The sequence below is a fragment of the Triturus cristatus genome, chromosome 4_1 (assembly GCF_964204655.1).
Source record: "Triturus cristatus chromosome 4_1, aTriCri1.1, whole genome shotgun sequence".
Classification (NCBI taxonomy): Eukaryota; Metazoa; Chordata; class Amphibia; order Caudata; family Salamandridae; genus Triturus; species Triturus cristatus.
The window spans coordinates 931,479,915-931,498,441 of record NC_140585.1 but is presented as its reverse complement, the minus strand read 5'-3'; positions in this window follow the sequence as shown (position 1 = coordinate 931,498,441).

The window sequence follows — 18,527 nt, the reverse complement described above, 5'->3', positions numbered from 1 at the left end:
AATTAACCAGTAGAAAGTACTCCACTTGGGTAGATATTTTGTGCAAAACTGGAGACTCTTGTTGGTTAAAAGGGTAAATACAGTTCCTTTGTTGCCGAGCCACTCACACAGCTACTGACACAGCCACACAGACACTTAGACATCAACTCACACATTCAGGCACTCACCCAGCCACTAACAGACCCACTCAGACATTCATGCACCCACTTACAGACCCATACAGTCACTCACACAGCCACTAAGACCCACTCAGAGACTCACCCCCACTCACAGACTAACACACCAAGACACTTAGACATCCACTCATACACTCAGGTACTCACACACCCACTCACAGACACACTCAGACACACACAAACCCACTAACAGACCCACTCAGACATTTATGCACCCACTTACAGACCCATACAGTCACTTACACAGCCACTAAGACCCACTCAGAGATTCACACACTACTCACAGATGAATACACCCACTGAGACACTCATGCACTCACTCACAGACTGATTCACACACTCATGAAGGCACTCGCTAACCCACTCACAGATACACTCAGACACTTGTGCACCCGGTAAGACACCCACTCAGACACTCAGAAACCTTAGGTAGATATTTTGTGCAAAGCTGTGGACTCTTGTTGGATAAAAGGGTAAGTGCGGCTCCTTCATGACAGAGTCCCCCACACAGCTACTGAAACACCCACAAGAACACTTAAACACCTACTCAGGCACTCACGCACCCACATTCACACACACTCAAGACGGTATATGTACATGTGTGTATATATATATATATATATATATATATATATATATATATATATATATATATATATATATTCCAAAACACCATGCCCTCAGGCAAGGCTCCACACGAGCAGCACCGCAATCCAGTGGGTAAAAGACACACCAGCATACCGGTGTCAGCTTTCAGTCGTTCTTCGCCTGACGCGTTTCTGAGCCGTTCGCTCCTCATCAGAGGCTCGACTGTCCTTGGCGCTTAACACTCCCACTATTTATTCAAAAAGAAAAAACTCAAATGAGTTTGAAACGCTGCATTGTGGGATACATAGTAAGTGTTAATTCCCTGAATGGGAGCGCCAAAGCTGAAAAATATAAAGCCCCGAATGGGCCCCAGAATACTGAGTGTCCATTAATCCCTTGATGCTGCTTCACCTCAGACTTCGGTGATTCCAAGTCCGTGACCCCCATAAGATCGGGGTGGTGCACGCCTCCACGGCAGGACCGGTATGCTGGTGTGTCTTTTACCCGCTGGATTGCGGTGCTGCTCGTGTGCAGCCTTGCCTTTTGTACCACTTTGTTCGCCATAAGTTGGCAGGGTATGCTCAGACGTGAGTCCCTTGCTCACTTTGCCACTGGATTCAAGCAAGCCTGGCTGACGACGGCTGAAATGCCAGAAACCGGTCCTAGGAAGCTTGTTTCCGGTCCAGGGAAGGCATGGCTTGGCAGTTCGGGCTGGACTGTTCCCATGAGGCACAGGGTCAGACTGATTTGCATATGGCCATGTCTGAACTGGGGTGGCAGAGTGGGCCAAAGAACGGTGATGGATCAAACCCAGATCTGCTGACTGGGTGTGAGTGTTTGATTGGTTCTGATGCTCCGTCCATCACCACCCCCTTTTGTACTGCTTTGTTCGCCATAAGTTGGCAGGGTATGCTCAGACGTGAGTCCCTTGCTCACTTTGCCACTGGATTCAAGCAAGCCTGGCTGACGACGGCTGAAATGCCAGAAACCGGTCCTAGGAAGCTTGTTTCCGGTCCAGGGAAGGCATGGTTTGGCAGTTCGGGCTGGACTGTTCCCATGAGGCACAGGGTCAGACTGATTTGCATATGGCCATGTCTGAACTGGGGTGGCAGAGTGGGCCAAAGAACGGTGATGGATCAAACCCAGATCTGCTGACTGGGTGTGAGTGTTTGATTGGTTCTGATGCTCCGTCCATCACCACCCCCTTTTGTACCGCTTTGTTCGCCATAAGTTGGCAGGGTATGCTCAGACGTGAGTCCCTTGCTCACTTTGCCACTGGATTCAAGCAAGCCTGGCTGACGACGGCTGAAATGCCAGAAACCGGTCCTAGGAAGCGTGTTTCCGGTCCAGGGAAGGCATGGCTTGGCAGTTCGGGCTGGACTGTTCCCATGAGGCACAGGGTCAGACTGATTTGCATATGGCCATGTCTGAACTGGGGTGGCAGAGTGGGCCAAAGAACGGTGATGGATCAAACCCAGATCTGCTGACTGGGTGTGAGTGTTTGATTGGTTCTGATGCTCCGTCCATCACCACCCCCTTTTGTACCGCTTTGTTCGCCATAAGTTGGCAGGGTATGCTCAGACGTGAGTCCCTTGCTCACTTTGCCACTGGATTCAAGCAAGCCTGGCTGACGACGGCTGAAATGCCAGAAACCGGTCCTAGGAAGCTTGTTTCCGGTCCAGGGAAGGCATGGCTTGGCAGTTCGGGCTGGACTGTTCCCATGAGGCACAGGGTCAGACTGATTTGCATATGGCCATGTCTGAACTGGGGTGGCAGAGTGGGCCAAAGAACGGTGATGGATCAAACCCAGATCTGCTGACTGGGTGTGAGTGTTTGATTGGTTCTGATGCTCCGTCCATCACCACCCCCTTTTGTACCGCTTTGTTCGCCATAAGTTGGCAGGGTATGCTCAGACGTGAGTCCCTTGCTCACTTTGCCACTGGATTCAAGCAAGCCTGGCTGACGACGGCTGAAATGCCAGAAACCGGTCCTAGGAAGCTTGTTTCCGGTCCAGGGAAGGCATGGCTTGGCAGTTGGGCTGGACTGTTCCCATGAGGCACAGGGTCAGACTGATTTGCATATGGCCATGTCTGAACTGGGGTGGCAGAGTGGGCCAAAGAACGGTGATGGATTGTTGCAGGGATTCTGCTTATATACAGAACTATGCGTAGAACCCCAGGACCTCAGTGAATTGTGGTGTACCAGAAACTCACCTCAGAACCCAGAACCCAGTATCCGGCTAGCATAAGTGTCCCATTCGTTATCCGAGGTTTAGCTCGGCGATCCCAATGAAAAGACAACCCAGAACAAGCGACTCAGTATACTCTCAGAAATGGTGGGAATCGGAAATACCTGTTCGTATATTATTCTCACATCAGTCCACAACAAGAATCAACAGAGACACGGTGAAAATAAAAAGAGTTTATTTTTATAGACCACGTGTCCTAAGATGCAGTACTTTGGCTAATACAAGCAGACAAATGATTAAAATCAAAACCATCAGCATCGTTACAATACCATAGAATATAAAAGGGGTGATCATGTTATAATGACAGTGGATACTACCACCTTCCCTTTACTAAGAAGCTAATATTATTATTAGGCTAATAGAAGGTCTCTTAGGCTTGAATAGGGGACCCCATACCTCAAAGATCAGCTTAGTGAAATCACATCACAGGAGCATCAGAAGTCTTCTCGCAGGAAGGCTCGTCTTCGGTCTGAATACTAAACATGAGGGCTGCCATATTAAAAGCACCAACTTTCAGGTATTTTGCAGCTGCCTGTGTGTTATGGCTAAATAGTGGGTCGATCAACCTAGAGTGGAAAACATGCATTGTCTAACAACCCAGACTGTTTGTCACATCATGTACAGACCAAGGTCGCTGCGCAGAGCTTTGGATGGTAACAACAGATTGCTCTCGTGTGAGGCAAAGCTCGAGTCAGCAGTTTGTTTAAGCAATAACATGCGAACGCAGTGTCGTGCGCAAAAGCAGCAAGATGGCTCTCTAACATCTAACGTGGTTATGCTAACTTAACAATGTATGTACGTATTGAGGGAGTCCTTACTACATGCCCCCTTGATCGAAGCACTACTTAGTATGCAAGAAAAGAGAGAACGCAGAGTTCAAGTGCGACAGAGCAGAACAAGGCGTATCCAATTCAAAACACAAGTTTCAGTTTAGGCAAAGTCCAAGAACGAAAAAAAAAAAAAAAAAAAAAAGTGGAAAGAAAAAACCAAAAAACCTCAAACGTGCAGCGGGGGGTGAGAAAGAAATGAAAAAACGCCCCACCAGCCAGAAGTGCAGAGGCACAGGTACTGTTCAAGACACGTGAGGAAAAACACATTGGATGACAGTTCACTCAATCCATGAATGTCTATGCAGCATATGTGGCCACTGCTTCCAGCAGAAAATCATTGGCACGGCCACTGAAGGTTTCAGCCATCCAGTTAATCAAAGAAAAGGAACATACATGTTCTTCCATTAGCGGAGCCTCTAGCACCATCAGAGGGCAACCAACGTGTACTTCCAAATAACTCATATCCAAGAAGTCATATGCCGCCCTCGCGATGTCCCAATTACCCAGGATACCATGCGCCGCACCGCAGGCCATAATCCGAACACCAGAACAGGCGAACTCGTGAGACACTAAGGGCCTCATCAGTCGATCATAATCCGGGTCCGGAGACACCATGTTGGTTAAGCACAAATCCAGAGGCCATTCAAAGGGACAATCTAGGCAGTGAAAGACAGGTTGCACGCAGGTGAAGTAGGAATACCGGAAAGATAATCCATATGCCAGGCTCAGAGTCGCCAATGGCAGGACGCCATAGTATTCAAGCATCCTGTCACGAAGAAACTGCAGACGGGACAGGCTGTCGTGTGGCACAGAAAGAGCAGCCATTCCGTAGGATGAAAAGTAAAAGCAGCACACCTGCCACTAGCGCCAGAATCAACGGGACACCTCCAAAGACGCTCGAGAAAATAGAATGAAAAAATGCCGGAATCACACCAAAAATAGTTTGGAAAGAGGTCACGAGGCCCGAGCCCACAAGTTTAAAAAAATGAGCCAGGCCGGTCGTGGACGAGGCATTGAAAATTGTTTGGATCAAAGCTCCAAAATGCAGGGGGAGGTCAGTATTTAAAAGCGCCTGTACCTCAGTGCGCGTATTTGCTACGTGAAGGACAAACGTTTCCCGGGAGGAAGTCAATGGCACCTCCTTTTGGGACAATAGCGCTCTTATTCTGCTCATCTTGTTGAACTCTGCTTTCAAGGTTGGAACCGAAGGCCAGATGGAAGCATCCAGCCGCCCATGCGGGGGAGGAAACAGAACATTATTGCAGCAGACAACCCTCTGCGATACAGTTACTATATATGGGATTCCGACTAACATCCCGCAGCAAGCTTCATTATTTAAAAGTAAATAACTACCGTTTGCAAGCAGCGTGAAAGATGGTGTAATCACTGGTACTGGGATACCTTTGAGGACGCAGGCCAAATTCGGGGCGTTCACATTACACGCACCGTGCAACTGAATGTGCCTACATACTACAGAATGATCAGGTGTCGTTGTACACTCCTCACCTTTCAGATAAACCTCAGTACCGTCTCTAGTACATCGATACGTAAAAGGGAGGGACCAGACCTCATGTATGAAAGCGGTACCCAGCTGTTCATATCTACCCAGAGCATAGTGTTTCATACAAGAGGTAAACTTAAAAAGGGCGAACGGGAGAGTTATCAACCCATGTAATAACCACACTGCAGAATCCAATTCCGCCACAGAGAAAGGTAACGGTTCCAACTTTTCAATATGTAACAAGGAATATGAAGCATCTTTCATGGACATGAACTGCTGTTTGTCAGTAAGGTTAAAGGGAAGAAATAATGATGTCGTATTCAGATAGTCCCAAGGGACCTTCCCTGCCTTCAATGTTTGTAATGTCCATGCAAACTGCATAACAGAACGCAACTGGTTTTGACCATGATACAATACAGACATATCATCATGCACAATATCAACAATTGAAGAAACAATATTATCTAATGTATAAATTCGAGAAGAAAGAGTGCTAATGCTGTTATCAATAACTGCTAATACTTTTTCCATATTAGCCTGATCAATAGCTCTCAATCGTGAAGCTGCCTCAATTTGCGACAATTTCCATACTTCGTTGTAAATAGCATCTGCCACCCACAGGACCTTTAACAAAATCATTCAAATCTATTTTGTCATGTAATTTTGATAAATGAACTTTGACAGATGCCAAGGTGGAATGTCGCAGCCAGGACTGACATAATTTCCCTACAGAGTATGTAGTTACTGTATGTGACGACTCAAACCGAGGGTCTACGCGTTCCTGAGTATACCCTGGTTTCAGCCCTAGAAAACGACGTTGACAGGTATCAGAACTGCTTTGCCAAATCAACCATCCTTCACTACTAAATTTCGAAATATTGAAAGATGTATTAGAAACTAATGACTGCAAAGCAGGAAGGGACAGATCTGTGTGGTTATCCCAATTGGGGTAAGCGCCCAGATCCGGCACAGAAGGCGAATTTAGTTTTTTAGAAGTGGCCAATCCGAAACAGGTGGTTTGGAAGATAGATGAATTTAAAAACAACATATGATTTGGTACTAGACAGGCACGGTGTAAAGCTTCAGTTCCCTGAACCTGCCACGGTTTGGAACCCCAAACCGACTTAAGATCAATAGTAGCCTTCCATAGATCATAACCTTTGATTGACAACTCATCCATAAAGGACTTAGAATAAAGCAATTTGGTGTGTGTCAGTCTAACCTTTGAGGCAGACTCAGGCATAACTTTAAAATAAAAGGATGCCGGGTCTGAAACACTGAAATCAGTAAAATAAGTATACTTATCAACTAATGTATGTGAACTGCCAAAAGAGGGGGTGGGACCGTGTTCCCATTGGGTAAAATTTACAAAATTTCTAAATGTATTTGCTTTATGCAGGAAGTGATTGCCATAATGCTGAAAACAATACTGTTCTGCATAATTAGCCGCATTTTCATACAAATCCTCAGCATCAAAAGCGGCATAATATTTCAAATCCGAAAACAGTGCCTCAATGGCGTGTACATCCCAATCATCAGAACGTATGTTCTGTTTAACTACATCACCCATAGAAACACGAAATACATTAGGTACATTAATGACCTCTGTAGGCCCATGAATTTGAAATTTAACACCATCCCATGCGATTCCATCCATGACGGGCCAGGCAGTAATATTCACAAAAGTCTGGTCCCTTTTCATGATGTGGGACGAGGAGTGGGGGGCCAAAGTTCCATTGATAAGTCTAATTGCTGATCTCTCTTTGAGATAGTGACCGTCCACCAGACAGAAAAACACTATTACAAATCCAATGGACATAAACAAAAAAATACTGAAAAGCATTAGCCAGATGTATGTCCAAGGGGCCACCAAAAAATGTCTTTTAAACCAACTAGCAAAAACAGCAATGTTCGAAGGTGGGGTGGAGGGCAATGAATTAGTGTCAAAGGAGAAACTGGACTGGTCCAGCGCCGTAGATTGTAAAACAGGCGAGTGACCATTTGTAGGATAAGCATACTCAGTCTCGTCGGGCAGACCACCAGCCGGTGGTATTAACAGGGGATCAGTAACTGACTGCATCTCGATGGCAACATCAGACAAGGTGGTAGAAGCAGGAACCAACGTTGAATTTCTTTGCATCGTCTGGCATGAAACTGCTGGAGTCAGACTAAGAAGTATCGGCCACTCGCTGAAGTTTGACATTGTCAATAGAGATGTACCTGTTTTCTTTTCGACCAGGAAGTGGAGGTAAAATGACTGTTCTTGTACCCTGCACTCCAAGCACTGGAACCGGTGCACGATAAGAGGGGCCGAACTCCTTCTTGTTCTCCACCTTCTCACGGACCAGGTCTCCAACTCGGGGTAGCCAGCCGACTACCGGAATCTGAACCTCAGCTTCAGACGTGGAGGGCAAGTGTTCTTTCGAAAGAGAGTCTCTGGCTTCTTGTAGAGTCTGCAAAACAGCACAGTGATCATCTACGTCAAAGGGTGCGGTCGACGCCGCCATGTCTAGACCATCAAGGTCTGGAACAAACATTCTGATTCCGAAGAGCATCATGTATGGGGTCCGCCCACCCAGAGACCTTCTAGGGAGATTATTAAGTGCACGTTGGACGTTATACAAATGGGCTAGCCAGTTCCGGCCTGTGCATAAAACACGTGCTGTCAATGATTGCTTTAAGTCACGGTTCATTCGCTCCACCACACTATTACCCTCAGGCCGGTAGGGGGACGAAAATTTGACTAGGACCCCCAAATTTCTCATAGCCTCCTTGTAAGCCTTAGAGGCGAACGCAGGGCCCTGATCAGAATGGAAGGTACCGCACGCAAAAGTTCCCACAAAGACACGCAAATCCCTGATGACAGTCCGTGAATCAGCACTCCTTTGTGGCCATACCCAGAGAAAACGTGTGCACGAATCCACTGCAACCAAGATATACTTGTACGCAGTATCAGAAGAAAAAGGACCGCAGTGATCTAAATAAACAAAACCAAATGGCTTATTAGATATATACAACTGTGTTTGTGGTGGACGCGCAACAGTAGAAGGTTTAATCTGTTGGGAAATGTCACAATCAAGAACATACGCGCGCGCTTGTTTATATAAACCAAACCACCAGTAACGTTGTTGTAACAGAGATATAGTAGCGGACACACCGGCGTGGGCTGACGCCAACCCCTCATGTGCAGCTAGAATCAGTGCTGGTCTGCAGTCCGCGTTGGGAATAATTCTGTCACCAACGTCGTTAATCCTCACTAACGGGACGTTATCAGGACTTAAATGATAAAAATAACGAGAAGGAAAACCCTTCGGGTAATCACTTCCCTTCTCTGTAGCAGCAATAGCTGCCAAGATGTCATCATCAATCTTACTTTTGGATCTTGTAACTGCTGCCACTAAGTATGTAGCCACTGCGGTTTTTGCCGCCTCGTCAGCCAAGCTGTTACCGACGGCATGGACACCAAGTCGTTGGTGACCAAGAGTGTGAATAACATTCACGAGAGGGAGACGTTCTTTAAAGTCTGCCACTCGAACCCAAAGCAATTTATGCTTAATTGTGCTACCTTTGGTGTCTCGATAATCATTTTGAGACCAGAAGTGTAAGTTGTCATTGTATGACTGGACACAATAAAAAGAGTCACTAACTATTAAAGTCGTGACACGGGGATCAGCAAACTCCAGTGCAAGCACCAGAACCCGAAGCTCCGCCAATTGCGCGGTACAATCACCCAATGACTGCGTATGCACTGCATCAGATTGGAATTCACCATTTACGAATGTACCTACGACAATTGCGCAAGCCGCAGAATAAGCGTGCTTTGATCCAATCGCGGGCTGCGCCGAGCCGTCAGTGTATATGACACAATGGTATTCTTCGAGCGGGCGCAAAGACAGAGGAGCCGGATGAACGAATTCATACTGCAAGTACTCCTGAGTCTGTAATGAGGCGTCAAAGATATAAGTGACATCTGGGGATGTCAGAGTTGTGGCCCATTGTATCCACCGTGGATGCAAAGCTTTAGAGTTTGGTACACTTGCTTTAGTCACCGCCTCTAGGGCAGGATACGGTGTTACAACCAGAATCTGTTTCCCATGCGACAGTGCGCGTTCTTTAAGGATCGCCATCTGTACAGCAGTCAGAACTTTCTCGACCGTGGAAAAACGTAATTCAGCAGAGCTGTACAAGTGTGATTTATAAGCAATGGGGACTGTATCGCCCTCATTAAACGTTAAATACGTGAAACCCACGGCGCCTGGTACTATTCTTATTACCAGGTTAGTGCGGTTATCACGCGTCAGCAAGTATTGTGAAGCAAGAAGATCAGCCTGTAAAGACTGTAGAATAGCAGAGTGTTCTAGCTGCCAGCTAGACTTCGAAAAGGAAGGTTGTACCAAGGCATAAAGCGGTTTGATACGCTGAGCATTATCAGGAATATACGTACGTCCGAAATTCAGAAAGCCCAGAAGCGATTGTAATTTTTTCAGCGTCGTAGGAGCACGCAAGCATGCGCATTTCTCCAGAAAGTGAGGAGCTAATCCCTTACCCTCATTGTTGAGCTCGTAGCCCAAAAACAACACTGTATATTCCGCAATGTGAGACTTCGCAAAATTAAATTTGTAGCCATAGTCTGCAAAACTCACAATAATATTGTCGACTCGAGACAGATGTGGCATCAGCTCATCATCCGTGAGATAGATATCGTCAACATAGGAGTATGCATCGGGGTCTATTCTCTCTAAGAGAGAGACCACGCGAGCGGAAAAGACGCCAGGGCTATTTTTGTAGCCCATGGCCAATCTCGTAAACTGTTTTTGTTTGCCGCCCGAAGTAAACGCCGTCCACTGGCTACTCAGCGTGGACAGGTTGTGGCTAAGAAAGCCATTGGAAATGTCAAGTGTCGTCTTAAATCTTTTACGCACGAGACTGTCGACAAGAGCCGAGCTATGTGTATTTTGTACCGCGCAGGTCCGGCAATGGGAATTTAGGTGCCGGTAATCCAAAACTAAACGGTACGAGCCGTCAGGCTTCGTTACAGTGAATAAAGGGTTATTCATAGGGGACACACAAGTTTCAATAACACCCTGATATTCCAATTGTTCAAGGATCGCCACGACGTGTGGCCTAGCTTCACGACGCATGGGATATTGGGGTTGAGGCTGGGGCATAGACCGCAATGGAATCTCATGGCAGGGGGACAACAGGTCCCATCCCACCTGAGTACGATATACCGCCGGCGCAAGCGCCAGCGCCCACTCCTCAGCGTACACTTCAGCCTGGTCCTTAGGCACCGTGTGCGCAAAGGACGGGAGGATTACCTCCTCCCCTCTAGGAGCTTCTAAAATGAAAGCTGGGGGCCAATCTGCCTCCACTAGGAGGATATCATAGGTGGTAGTCAGATTATCCCAAAAAATCCCCTTAATTGTACGCTGTATGTCACCCTCAATTAGTAAGACTATTTCATAAAGTCTGTCAGGGGGAGCCACTCTGGTGTCAGCTGTTTCAACAGTAACCATTATATCAGTTGCTGTCGCCGCCAGAAATGGACGCAGAGCTTGACGGACTATGGTAATTTCCGCTGCGCTGTCCAGTAGCGTCAGCGCCCATGTCCGGTTCCGAAGCTGTGTCCGCACTATCTGAGGCATACCTTGCCGTCAGAGCCGCCACTTTCTTCTTCTGAAACGGGGGTCTTTGTCGTGCAAATTCGTCCTGCTTGCCTTTACCCTCAGTCTGTCGGGGCTGGTCACGTGTTTGTGGTGCACCCCGACCTTTGCCACCGCCTCCGCCACCGGACTGTGAAGCCGATGTTTCCTGTGAAGAACGAGGAGAACGTTGTTCAGAAACCTGAAATCTATCAGGAGACTTAATAGTAGCACGATCTCGCAGATCATAAGTGCGTTCACTACTTGACTGAACGGGAGAGGCAGGCCGAGAGCCCTGTTTCTGCTGCTGCTTTCCCTGTTGTTTAGACCGCCAATTTTGTTTTGGAAAACTTGGCCGGTCATCCTTACCAGAGGCTTCTGCCTTACCCTGCTGCTTAAAATCGGGAGTTTTGATCACAGGCTTAACTCCTAATGAGCAATCATCTATGTGGGGGACCAAGTCTTTAGGCAAACTAATGGTGAGGATCCTGTGCTTCTCCACAGGAGACGTATTGCCCATAACAGAATTAACCATAACAGGACTAATGACCACCGCGTGGTGGTCAGTAGGCTGCCCCGCAACAGCAGCCGCCCCCGCCTGCATATTGCGCGACACGTACTGCACTAACGCCCTATATACCGTAATAAGGGCAGTGTGTAGTACACGCAACTCAGCCACCGTCACCGTGAGGTAACGGGGATGAGGCGTAAATCCGGCTAGTACCGGCCAAGTGGCCCCTGCAATTGATAAAGGGCCCATTCCTGGCGGTATAACCACATGGGGAAGGGCGCCATTAAACCAAATATGATGCTGCCAAGCAGATATTGGTATTTCTTGTGTCCTATACGGTGTACAGTTCGCCGGAATCGTCACCCAAGAGTAGAACAACTCATAGGGATGAGCCGCATCGGCTCCCACCACAAAGATGACGTTCATACCAGTGTCCGGCACCCCATACTGCGTCAAATGACGTTTCAGAGCTGCACGGCTATGCGCCGCAATATCTACCGCCATAAGGACAAGCTACACTTAAAGTATTCAGTAGCACAAGGGTTCAATAACCTTTTTAATGATCAAGCTTGAAGAAACCTATATCAATAGAAATAGGTAGGTATAAATCCGTCAGACTTGTTATCCGGAAACAAGAATGAGGGTGTTGTGGACTAAGATAAGCACTACTAAGGCGTTTCAACTCATAGACCAAACGTTAGGTGCGCCATGTTGCAGGGATTCTGCTTATATACAGAACTATGCGTAGAACCCCAGGACCTCAGTGAATTGTGGTGTACCAGAAACTCACCTCAGAACCCAGAACCCAGTATCCGGCTAGCATAAGTGTCCCATTCGTTATCCGAGGTTTAGCTCGGCGATCCCAATGAAAAGACAACCCAGAACAAGCGACTCAGTATACTCTCAGAAATGGTGGGAATCGGAAATACCTGTTCGTATATTATTCTCACATCAGTCCACAACAAGAATCAACAGAGACACGGTGAAAATAAAAAGAGTTTATTTTTATAGACCACGTGTCCTAAGATGCAGTACTTTGGCTAATACAAGCAGACAAATGATTAAAATCAAAACCATCAGCATCGTTACAATACCATAGAATATAAAAGGGGTGATCATGTTATAATGACAGTGGATACTACCACCTTCCCTTTACTAAGAAGCTAATATTATTATTAGGCTAATAGAAGGTCTCTTAGGCTTGAATAGGGGACCCCATACCTCAAAGATCAGCCTAGTGAAATCACATCACAGGAGCATCAGAAGTCTTCTCGCAGGAAGGCTCGTCTTCGGTCTGAATACTAAACATGAGGGCTGCCATATTAAAAGCACCAACTTTCAGGTATTTTGCAGCTGCCTGTGTGTTATGGCTAAATAGTGGGTCAATCAACCTAGAGTGGAAAACATGCATTGTCTAACAACCCAGACTGTTTGTCACATCATGTACAGACCAAGGTCGCTGCGCAGAGCTTTGGATGGTAACAACAGATTGCTCTCGTGTGAGGCAAAGCTCGAGTCAGCAGTTTGTTTAAGCAATAACATGCGAACGCAGTGTCGTGCGCAAAAGCAGCAAGATGGCTCTCTAACATCTAACGTGGTTATGCTAACTTAACAATGTATGTACGTATTAAGGGAGTCCTTACTACAGGATCAAACCCAGATCTGCTGACTGGGTGTGAGTGTTTGATTGGTTCTGATGCTCCGTCCATCACCACCCCCTTTTGTACCGCTTTGTTCGCCATAAGTTGGCAGGGTATGCTCAGACGTGAGTCCCTTGCTCACTTTGCCACTGGATTCAAGCAAGCCTGGCTGACGACGGCTGAAATGCCAGAAACCGGTCCTAGGAAGCTTGTTTCCGGTCCAGGGAAGGCATGGCTTGGCAGTTCGGGCTGGACTGTTCCCATGAGGCACAGGGTCAGACTGATTTGCATATGGCCATGTCTGAACTGGGGTGGCAGAGTGGGCCAAAGTACGGTGATGGATCAAACCCAGATCTGCTGACTGGGTGTGAGTGTTTGATTGGTTCTGATGCTCCGTCCATCACCACCCCCTTTTGTACCGCTTTGTTCGCCATAAGTTGGCAGGGTATGCTCAGACGTGAGTCCCTTGCTCACTTTGCCACTGGATTCAAGCAAGCCTGGCTGATGATGGCTGAAATGCCAGAAACCGGTCCTAGGAAGCTTGTTTCCGGTCCAGGGAAGGCATGGCTTGGCAGTTCGGGCTGGACTGTTCCCATGAGGCACAGGGTCAGACTGATTTGCATATGGCCATGTCTGAACTGGGGTGGCAGAGTGGGCCAAAGAACGGTGATGGATCAAACCCAGATCTGCTGACTGGGTGTGAGTGTTTGATTGTTCTGATGCTCCGTCAATCACCACCCCCTTTTGTACCGCTTTGTTCGCCATAAGTTGGCAGGGTATGCTCAGACGTGAGTCCCTTGCTCACTTTGCCACTGGATTCAAGCAAGCCTGGCTGACGACGGCTGAAATGCCAGAAACCGGTCCTAGGAAGCTTGTTTCCGGTCCAGGGAAGGCATGGCTTGGCAGTTCGGGCTGGACTGTTCCCATGAGGCACAGGGTCAGACTGATTTGCATATGGCCATGTCTGAACTGGGGTGGCAGAGTGGGCCAAAGAACGGTGATGGATCAAACCCAGATCTGCTGACTGAGTGTGAGTGTTTGATTGGTTCTGATGCTCCGTCCATCACCATCCCCTTTTGTACCGCTTTGTTCACCATAAGTTGGCAGGGTATGCTCAGACGTGAGTCCCTTGCTCACTTTGCCACTGGATTCAAGAAAGCCTGGCTGACAACGGCTGAAATGCCAGAAACCGGTCCTAGGAAGCTTGGTTCCGGTCCAGGGAAGGCATGGATTGGCAGTTCGGGCTGGACTGTTCCCATGAGGCACAGGGTCAGACTGATTTGCATATGGCCATGTCTGAACTGGGGTGGCAGAGTGGGCCAAAGAACGGTGATGGATCAAACCCAGATCTGCTGACTGGGTGTGAGTGTTTGATTGGTTCTGATGCTCCGTCCATCACCACCCCCTTTTGTACCGCTTTGTTCGCCATAAGTTGGCAGGGTATGCTCAGACGTGAGTCCCTTGCTCACTTTGCCACTGGATTCAAGCAAGCCTGGCTGACGACGGCTGAAATGCCAGAAACCGGTCCTAGGAAGCTTGTTTCCGGTCCAGGGAAGGCATGGCTTGGCAGTTCGGGCTGGACTGTTCCCATGAGGCACAGGGTCAGACTGATTTGCATATGGCCATGTCTGAACTGGGGTGGCAGAGTGGGCCAAAGAACGGTGATGGATCAAACCCAGATCTGCTGACTGGGTGTGAGTGTTTGATTGGTACTGATGCTCCGTCCATCACCACCCCCTTTTGTACCGCTTTGTTCGCCATAAGTTGGCAGGGTATGCTCAGACGTGAGTCCCTTGCTCACTTTGCCACTGGATTCAAGCAAGCCTGGCTGACGACGGCTGAAATGCCAGAAACCGGTCCTAGGAAGCTTGTTTCCGGTCTAGGGAAGGCATGGCTTGGCAGTTCGGGCTGTACTGTTCCCATGAGGCACAGGGTCAGACTGATTTGCATATGGCCATGTCTGAACTGGGGTGGCAGAGTGGGCCAAAGAACGGTGATGGATCAAACCCAGATCTGCTGACTGGGTGTGAGTGTTTGATTGGTTCTGATGCTCCGTCAATCACCACCCCCTTTTGTACCGCTTTGTTCGCCATAAGTTGGCAGGGTATGCTCAGACGTGAGTCCCTTGCTCACTTTGCCACTGGATTCAAGCAAGCCTGGCAGACGACGGCTGAAATGCCAGAAACCGGTCCTAGGAAGCTTGCTTCCGGTCCAGGGAAGGCATGGCTTGGCAGTTCGGGCTGGACTGTTCCCATGAGGCACAGGGTCAGACTGATTTGCATATGGCCATGTCTGAACTGGGGTGGCAGAGTGGGCCAAAGAACGGTGATGGATCAAACCCAGATCTGCTGACTGGGTGTGAGTGTTTGATTGGTTCTGATACTCCGTCCATCACCACCCCCTTTTGTACAGCCTTGCCTGAGGGCATGGTGTTTTGGAATATATATATATATATATATATATATATATATATATATATATATATATATATATATATATATATATATTCACTGAAAAAACCATAGGTTTCACACAAGTTATAGTTAGCTGTACATTTCACTCGTAAAAAACCAATGAAATTCCCCCGTTATAGTTAGTGCAGGCAACTATAACTCACGCGACCGCAATCCTCTGCTGATGCTAATACTGTATTTAGACACTTATTTGCCCATGTCTTCTTCCATTAAATTTTAGCTATACATATATTACAAATATTTTTTTTTCATAAAGACACATATGTCATCAGCAGAGGATTGCGGTCGCGTGAGTTATAGTTGCCTGCACTAACTATAACGGGGGAATTTCATTGGTTTTTTACGAGTGAAATGTACAGCTAACTATAACTTGTGTGAAACCTATGATTTTTTCAGTGAATTTGCAAGGTTTTTTAAATGCTAATTCCTAACTATAACGTGTGTGAAACCTATGGTTTTTTCAGTGAATTTGTACGTTTTTTTAAATGCTAAGTTACTTTACGCCATTCGTGGCGTGCACGCCCAGTTAACGCAGTTCATTCCATGCGCGCCCACTTTACGCAGTTAGTGCCGTGCACCGACGGTGGTCACGCGGTGCGCTGCGTGCACCGCGTGCCCACGTTATGCGGGATGGGCCATGTACGCACGATGCGCTTCGCGCACCGTGCGCACATGGGGGACATATTATGCGCTTCGTTGTGAAAAGGTATTCATTTGTATTTTTCAGTTTTGTTAGAAGCCATGCACAAATGGTGCCCTTCGCGCACCATTAGCACACGGGGTGGGGAGAGTGTGGATAATTTTTTTTTTTTTATATAATTTTAACCGTACGCGTACGGTAAGCGTAATCGGCGATTTTTCGAAAAAAAATAAAATTGTTTTTTTGGCCTTGGGGGTTGTTTGGGGACACCTATATCGATGCTGGGTGGTTAAGAACTGAATATACTGCCCCTTTAGATGGTTTTTGTCTGTGTTTTTGCTGCCCCCCTCAGAGTGCGAGAGAGAAAATGGCGGCCGCCGCTTCCTGGTTTCGACCGATTCGAATGTTTACTTAGATCGAACAGCCAATCAGAATCGCGCTCGCGCACGTCACCGTACGCGTACGGTAAGCGCACCGTAAGCGCACTGTAAGCTGGCTCAGATATATATATTGATTTAAAGGCTATTTTCTCAGAATCTACTGAACAGATTTACACCAAACCTACAAAAGGCACTTCCTTGACCTGTAGACTACCTCTCTGCCAAATTTCAAGGAACTCTGTTCAGCCGTTCGGGCTGTAGCTGTGTCTAAAGGTCCTATGGAAAAATGCATGGAAAAAACGCGTTTTGAGACCCCCCTTTTATCTCAGCCCCCGCTTGACGAATCCCCCCGAGACTTTCAGGGTAGGAGCGGAGCGGAGCGCCCCACCTATTTTGAAAATTTCGCGAGGATTCGTCGACCGGCGCCAAAGTTATTCAAAATAGAATGTTGCGGTTTTCCTATGGAAACAGGGTCCTAACTATAACTACCTACTGGCGACCGCCAGTAGGTGATATATATATATATATATATATATATATATATATATATATATAAATATCTATATCCACTGACAGCTCGCAGCCTCCTTTCCTCCTGTAAGCACGAGCCACACGAATCCAGTTCAATTTCAAAGTTTTATTTTCACGGGCAAACAAAGACGCGTTTCGAGCACACAAGCTCTTGGTCACATGACCATAAGTTCCGGGTCCAGTGCATTTAAAGACATGCCAAACATGGAAAAAAGACTCATTAGTTCATTTGATCTCAAACATCGAGAGTAAAAGGAGAAATGAAAAGTACAAAATAATATTTTGTCAAATTACTGCGTAATGATGTCAGGTAAATTAAACATGGTTTTAAAGAATTCAAAAACAGACAATCACTGTATGATGAACCACTGTGTTATACATAAATCGATGAGAATCATATAGAATTAGTATCCTCAATTCAGCTAAAATTGTATATGTACATTATCAAACTTGTAGTAAGTATTTTCATATGGATAAGAAGACATAAGAAAAGGTACAAATTCCTTTGCTCTCAAGTCCCACAAACAATCAAGGTATAGTACCTTATTTATAAGGAAAAAAGAGTCTAAATTACTGTATTCACATGATTCTCAAATATTCCCTGCTCTGTGTTCCCACCAGGTCTATATAGATCAAGGTGCATTTTAAAAATGAAAAATTATGAAACTGATAGACATAAAGATGACCCTTAAGGAGATGGTGCTAATGTAAAGCCACCAGTTACTCCGTGCTCGTATCAGTTAACGGTAACGATAGTGTCTGTTAGCTTCCAGGTCCCATCTAGATGCAAAAGACAGAAGGGGAATATATATTAATATCAGTAGTACAGTAAAACGTCAAACTTACATTCCAAAAGTCATATACAAATGTGAAGGGACTCCTAACTACAATGGATCAGTATTGTATCATAAATGGAAAATAATAACAAAGGCCTATAAATGCCTGTTGGACAAAACCATATAAATAAGTTCTTTAGTTCATATACGTGGTCGGTTTATACATACATAAATTGATTCTCTAACAAAGTTGACTGAACAGGTCATTGACATCAAAACATGCAGTGACTTAAAATTACAACATGAACTGAACCCATATAGCAATGAACTGGAGTAGCTGGGTGCTACGAGACTGAAGCTACATCTATCAACAAAATTCAATTTACAGATGAACATGCATCTCTTCATCATTGTTCATCCCAAAAGGGGCTACACTTCCTGCTTGTAGGATGAACCTCGATTCTGCTCTACGTAGGGCCTGAATTCTGTTCCCTCCTCTAGGGTCTTTGGTAATGGTGTCGAGGGCAAAGAATTTAGCTTTTGTCCAATCTCCATTATGTTCAGTATGGAAGTGTATGGCTGTACTGTAA